The following is a 7,853-nucleotide window of genomic DNA, read 5'->3' as shown; positions in this document are numbered from 1 at the left end:
GACGAATGCCAACACAGACTACTTTTCCTAGCAATATATCGCATAAATGAAGGAGAAAGAAAATCTCTCCATGACAAAAAGAAGCGAAAGAAATTTATAATCACTAAACCAAGGTCTACAGAGGGCACTGAAAGGATTTTTTCTTTTCAGACCGAAGGGAAAAAATAAACACACTCAGAAGACTATGAGAAAGAATAAAGACTGCTGTCACGATAGTTAAGCAAGTGGGGGCCAAGTAAATACCAAACACTGCAAGCTCAACAAAATGGCACCCACGCCATCCCTTAACTACTTTCTTATCCCGACCCCCTTCATCAGTTTCTCAGCAATGCCCTCCATGTTTAGCTTGCTGCCTTTTCAGTACAAGTGTCACCGGCTTTCTTTGCACATCTGCTTTTTCTTGGTTGTGGGGAGCGGATGAAGTCCTGAGAAAATGTGTATTGTTGACATGAGCAAGGCTACGTCAAGGGCCCCACTACCTCAGGGCCACGGGAATAGCAAAGCCTTCCCCATGTCAGGAAAATTGCAAAGCCTTTCACTGGTCCATGCATGAATGCTGACAGGGTGTGCGGAAAGCATCAACCCACCTCAGCTTTTTCCTTCCACATGTTTAGAGCCTAAGCCTGCTCCTCTACAGAGACCCACCCCAAGACCAGCTAACCCCTCTCTGTACTATATGGGTTTGGTAGTGGGTATCCTCCATCAAAGTGAGCACAGCCCGCCTGATCCCAGTTTTTCTAGACGTATGTCTGCCATTTCTTCATTCTCATGTCTGCCCTTGTCTGTTTTTTGGGACCCTTTGGGGAGTGTACATGGTCATGATCATGCATTTTGCTTGACATAAAAGTGACCAGATGTGGTATCATATACCGAAGCTAATGATTCGGTGTCAGATGACCTTGCTGTTTATGGTTGCAGACCACCATGTCCAGATGGCTGTCTGAGCTCAGCACAAAATGGAGCTCTCTTCCCCCCCAGCAGGGCCTCCTACTTTCTGCTTGACCTTGTCTGAAAAACATCTAAGTACAGGTGCCTAACCATCTTTTTTTTTTCTTTAACCTTTGACATAGTTCCCTGCAAATGTTCTCCGCCTGCTACCCATAGAATAATTAGGTATTGTGCTCCCTGTCATATGACAGGACTATGCTGCCAAATGCAAATAAAGCACATTGTAGGCACCTATTAGGTGATGCCACGACTACCACCCCTTTAATAAAGCTGAACTGTCTCTCTGAAGCTGTTCCCAGAAATCATTCCATCATACTCATAGGCCATCCAAACCCTGTTCACTGCTTCTGCTCCCTTTGTCTTTGTGGGCATGTGGCCAACAGCCTCCAAGGAAGGGAGACTCACAATTTGTCTGGATGGCCTGGGTATTGACTGAAAAATTGGTGTAAAACACATTTGGGGAAGGGGTATATGGGTAGACCACTCCAAATAAGCAAAGAATATGAAGATAGTTTTGCACCAAATACATGTTCACCAAAGGTTAACTTCAGAAGAAGAGGAATTTAATAATCAAGTGATTGAATGACCTACTCTGTGGACACTCAGTTTCTTTCCTTGGCCATCCCTGCCATTGCCCAAGTGGCCGTGGTGTTGGAGAGGTTATGCATTGACTACATAACAAACTTTTACTCACCAACACTGGTTTGTTGTGGCACTTGCTGAGTGCCAAATCTGCCAGCAGCAGAGATTTAACAAGTTTGTGATGTGGTATCCTTCCTGGAGATAACCAGCCAGTGATCTGGTGGCAGGTTGACAACATTGGACCCATTGTTTGGTGGAAAAGACAGCATTTTTTCTCACCAAAATAGATACTTAGGCTTGCTTTATTTTTCTTTTTCTGCTTTTAGTTTTTCTGCCAAAACTATGGACTTAGAGCATGTCTTATCCACTGTCCAGACAGCATTGTTTTTGACCAAGAAATCACCTCACAGTCAAAGAAGTGTGTCAGTGAACTCACACATTCTACTAGTTTTACGGTGTCTCCTTCCACCCTGAGGCAGCTGGCTTGACAGAAGAATAGAACAGACTCTCTTAAAAAACTAATATTTTTATTTATTTTTTTGAGAATTTCATACAATATATTTTGACCATATTTTCCCCCTTCTCAGCTCCTCCCAGGTCACCACCCCTACCTCTGTAACTATCCGACTTCTTGATCTTTCTAAAAAAAAAAATAAACCAACATGAACTAAATCCTTGGAGTCCGATTTGTGTTGGCTATGACTACTTCTGAGTGTGGGGCCTTCCCTGAAGCATGTTTGAGATACCCAGTGCCACTCCAATGATGGAAACAGATATTCTCTCTCCCAGAAGCTATCAATTATGCCTAGTTTCTTGGTTAGGTAAAGGCCTTTACATCCCTCTTTCATACTGGATTTTGTCTGGATTGGGCTTGTGCAAGTCTGTGTATTCTGTCACCGCCTCTGTAAGTTTTTATGCACATTTATCTGCCCCGTGGTGTCCAGAAAACATCGTTTCCCAGAAGTCATCCACCACCTCTGGCTCTTACAGGCTCTCTTCCCCTTCCAGATAGATTCTTGAGCTTTAAGGGACGGTGTGGTATCGATGTCCTACTTAGGGCTGAGCGCTACAAGTTCTCCCATTCTCTGCGTGTTGACCAGTTGCGTATGTCTGTGTTAATTGCCATCTATGGCAAGAAGCAGCTTGCTCTGATCTGTGGGTGCAGCGATGCATCCCTTGGAGTCTCTTTACTGCTGTGTTCACATAGCAGCATAATAGCAGCAGATTTCCTTCTACGGCCTGTCACTTGTCCAGACTCAGATTTTTTATCTGATTGACAGTGTCAGGTATGGATTTCAGCCCACTGAGCTGGCTTTAAATCCAGTTTTAAAAAGGGATTACTCCTATTCCTACCACAATTGCACCAGTGGGGTTATCTTGTAGGCAGGTCATTATTGCAGCTTGCCAGACTCATGGCTAGATGACATGGTTTTCTCCTCAGCAGCACGCGTGACAACTTCCAGAACTACGAACACTCGTCAGCGGGGGCGAAGCTTCCAGGTGAGCACCGTCTGAATTTCTCCATGTTCTATGACTTAAGTATGGAGTGCTTTCAGCAATTGGGTCTTATTGTCAGGTTGTAGAGGGCATCCAAATGGCACTGTCAGTAGCTTGTAATGTTTGGGGAAGGGACTATGGGGACACACACACTGGCCAACAACTCAAAAAGGAAAACCTATTCGTGGTACTGGAGCCTTTTATTTGGTCACATACAGTGTTTAGTTGAGATATTGTCCCTCCATTTAAATTCCTCTTACATACAGATCTATTTTACGGCAGCCAGTTTCCCTCTGGCATTGTCAAAGACCTTTAGTATTAGTCTCTTACTCCCACATACCGTATCTTTTCCTTTACATCGCCCTCCCATCTCCTATTCCATGAAGCATTCTAAGTTCCCCTTTAACTTTTTATAGCTACATTCTTTTTGTTTTTGTTTTTCGGTTGTTGGAAGGCACCCTCCTCCCCCCCCGTTTGAGGTTGCAGTCCTCCCAATCCAGATAGCCATTAGAGCTTGACATTAAGGTGTAGACTCCTTCTCCCCAGCAGGGCCTCCACTCTCTGCCTGACTTTATCTGGAGAGTGGCTCTAGACAGATGTCCCTAGCCACATTTGATATATGGCCTTTGACACAGCTCCCTGCTGGCTCTGCCTTCCCTGCACCTATAGGATAGTCAGGTACCATGTTCCTAGTCATATGATAAGAATAGGAATGTGCTGTTTAATGCAAATCCAGCATCCTTGAAGTGCCTAGTTTTAACTAATTAGGTACACCTATCCTTGGAGCTCCCTAGCTACTCCCTAAGGGCTATATAGCCTTTGTTCTCTGGAAGTAAAGTTGAACTAGCTCCCTGAAGTGGTTCCTGGAATGTTTGATGGAGTGTTTGATCTCCATAGTGCTCACCAGCCTTCCAAGCTCTGCACCTCATCTTCTGTCCCTCCTGCCTTTGTGGGCAATCTACAGATTCAATGCAATCCCCATAAAATCCAACACAATTTTTTTTTTGCAGAAATTGAAAAATAATAACTTCTTATGGAAACAGAGAAACCCAGGATAGCTAAAATATTTTTGAACAATAAAAGAAGTCCTGGAGGTACTTGCTTTTACGTTCTTGATTTTAAGCCGTAATACAGAGCTATGGTAATAAAAATAACATGGTATTAACATCAAACAGATACACTGATCAGTGGAATACAATTGAAATATTGAACATAAGTTCAGACATCCACAGACACCTGATTTTTGACAAAGAAGCCGAAAGTACACATTGGATAAAAGACAGCATCTTCAACAAATGGTGTTGATCAAGTTATTCGGCTGTGTGTAAGAGAATGAAACTAGATCTGTATTTATCACCCCTCACAAAATTCAGTTGCAAATGGGTCAAGAGCCTAAACACATAAGACCTGACATCCTGAATACATCCTGAAGAGAAAGTAGGGACTAGGTTTGACATCATTGGACAGAAGGACTTTCTGAACAGGATGCTGATAGCACAGACATTAAGACCAACAATGTGTGAGACTTCATGAAACTAGAACGCTCTTTATAGCAAAGGACACCATCGTTTGAGTCGAGAAGCAGCTGACAGAATAGGGATTTTTCCCCCCAATTATACTTGGCAAAGGGTTAGAATATAGAATGTACAAAGAACTCCAAAAACGTGAATGGACTTTTGAAGACACAGGTACCTGGCCACCAGGTGAACGGGAGGGCTCACTTACAGTGTCAGGTGTGGGTTCTGTCTCATTGGGCTGGCTTTAAATCCAATCCCTGATGCCCATGAGTCAATGTGATAAGAAAGTAATAACAGTGTTAGGAGGAGTGATTGACCCAGACTGGTAAAAGGTAACTGGACTTGTGCAGGAGGTCCTTTAGGAGGTCTTCTGGTCTTAGTATATCCTGTGATTAAGGTCAGTGTGACACTACAACCCAGTCAGACAGGATGATCAATGGCCCAGATCTATTTTTGTTTTCTTTTTGAAAGGAGAAGGTTTTTGGCTTATGCTTCCACATCACTGTTCATCCTTGAAGGCAGCCAGGACAAAAGCTCAAAGAGGGCAGGAGCCCTGAGGCAGGAGTTTATACTGAATCCGTGGAGGGATGCTGTTTGTACTGGCTTCATCAGCCTGCTTTCTTTCTTTTTTTAACTTAAATTTGTATTTTTAAATAATTTATTCACTTTACATCTGGATTATAGCTCCTACCTTGCCTCCTCTCAGCCCACCCTCTCGTCCTCTTGCCTCCTCCATCCCTTCTCTAGTACTTAGTAATGGCGAGAATGACCCAGACTGAAGGTATAGCTCACTCATCCAGGTAAACACACACACACACACAACCAGCTGAGGCGCTTGCTAAGGGTGGAGGAACTATGGAACGGATAGTAAAGGAAACTAGTTGTGAACACCAGCCAAAAAACATGTGAAGACTTACAGAAAGGATCGTACTTTTCATGAGTGTTTCTGTCCTATTTTGAAGGGCATGTTTGTACATCTATACACATACACCAAGCAGAAATTTATATTTTCTTATTTCTTTTCTGTTTAGATTTTATCACCTGGTATTCATTCTTGTGTGTATGTACATATACCACAGAGCACAAGTTGAAGCCAGAGAAAAACCTGAAGGAATTCCATGTGGTTCCTAATGTTTGAACTCAGGTCATCTGTCTTGGTGGCAAGTGCCTTTACCCAGTGAACTGTTTTTCCAGCTCTCCTGTATTTATCACTTGAAAAAACCACTTTACTTTAAAATTCCTATTTATGTGTGTGTGTGTGTGTGTGTTTGTGTGTGTGTGTGCCCGAGTGTGTGAGAGGATGTTGAATCCACTGGATCTGGGATTTCGGGTGACTGTGAGCCCACTCTTGCCCTCTTCAAGACTGCACTCTTGTCTTCTTCAAGAGCAGCAAGTGCTCTCACCCACTGAGCTGGCTCTCCAGCCCCCCATTTCTCTCCACTTACGGTAACCCTGAGATGACATCAGTGGTCAAGCATTGCAAGTGTGTATTATCATACCCAGGATATGAGACACTAAGAGACTAAATGTTCCCCAAGCGACTTTGCCACCCAGCGTGGAGGAAAAGAAACAATGTGCTTATAGTTTTATGTGGGGGCAGTTGTGTCATGTCCAGTAGAATTATGATTTTGTTGTTGTTTTCATTTGGAAATGAAACATGACCTAAAGACATGTGACTGGGTACCAGGTTGACGGGGGTGGAGCTTCTGATGGTTGATTGTGGTTTTCAACGTGACTGGATATGGAATTGCCTGTTTTGGTTTTTATTTTTTATTTTTATTTTTTTTAAGGTTAGGAAGCTAGGCAAGAGAAGAAGTTTCTTGAGCAGATTATTTCAAGTGGGAAGACCCGTCTTCAACACTGGCAGCACCTTCCAGTGGCAACCAAGATACAAGGAAGCAGAAGGGGACCAGAGAGATGGTTCAGCGGTCTAGAACACTGGCTTCCAGAGGACCCAACTTCTGTCTCCAGCACCCACACATCATGGCTCACAGCCATCTATAATCCCAGTTCTGGGGGGAGGGGTCTGACACGCTCTGGCTTTTGGGAGCACCAGGAACATGCACATCCTCTAGTGAGTTTTGCTTCACGATTACAGTTAGATTTTTTTTTTCCTTGTTTGTTAGAGGTTTGCATAATCCAAGTCCAATGGGCAGTCCTTCGTTGAGTTCCTTTTATGATTCATGGTTAACATATCTGAACCTATCTTCCTTCTCAACTGATCAGGGAGTAGCAAGTGAATATCACCAAAAGCTTAATTTACATACCGTAAATGGACAGTCTAGTAATGGCCTGACTCATGTAAACTTTAGCATCGGCTAATTAATCAGAAGGTGTTCCCAGAAGAGAAACAGTCAGAGTCTCTACTAAGTTTTTGCTTGATCTCTACAAGCAAAGAAACCTCAGACAATAAAAAGAAAAAAAAAAAAAAAGGTTCCACTGAATTACTGTAATACAGACTCAAGGTCCCCTCAAATAATTTCCAATCTTGAGTCAGTTTACAGACACAGAACCCCTCAGATGAGTGGGAGGCCAGGTCCCCCTCATGCAGAAGCACCTACAATATCTGAAAGTTTCCCTGTGACCCTTCCTCCTTCCCGCAGACACCTAGAGGTTTTTATGAGGGTAATGTCACAGTGGAGACAAGGAAGTGGCCTTTGAATCAACATGGATTTCAGATGATCGCAGCATAGTGCCCAGAGTCAAAGAAGAGGCTTATGGAAGTCAGGTCATTGATAGAGTTTAACCAAAGTCTGACTCACGGTGGATCCAGCGGCTCCCTAAACTTATCCCGTGGTTATTTTTTCCAGTCCCAGAATGCATAATTGGGATAGATACATTGAAACCTTCCCACCTGGATAACCTGATCTGTGGTTGGAAAGACTAATGCAAGTGAATAGAGCTACCCACGTTATGGAAAATAGTGAATTCAAACCAACATGCAGTGCTTAGAGGACTACATAAATCCACGCCGCCGTCAAGGACTTGAAAGATGCAGAGATGATGGTTCTCACCACATCTCCTATTGGCCTGGGCTAGGGATCGTGGAGAATGACAGTTGGTTATCACAGACTTAATTAAACAGCGACTCCTTTGCAGCTGCTGTACCAGATGTGGCTTCTTTCTTCAGTAGACTACCACACCTCCTGGTGCCTGGTATGCAAATATTGATCAGCAAGTGCTTTTTTTTTTTTTCTCTTCTTGATACTTTTTTTTACTTCAAGAGTTCATTAATTCTCTAGCCCAGTGTCAATAATTTTTCTGCAAGTGATCATTTTACAGAGGACATTAGGTCTATTGGACCAAGAG

The sequence above is a fragment of the Psammomys obesus genome, unplaced genomic scaffold, assembly GCF_907164565.1.
Source record: "Psammomys obesus unplaced genomic scaffold, mPsaObe1.curated_primary_1811, whole genome shotgun sequence".
Lineage (NCBI taxonomy): Eukaryota > Metazoa > Chordata > Mammalia > Rodentia > Muridae > Psammomys > Psammomys obesus.
This window is presented reverse-complemented; position numbering follows the sequence as displayed.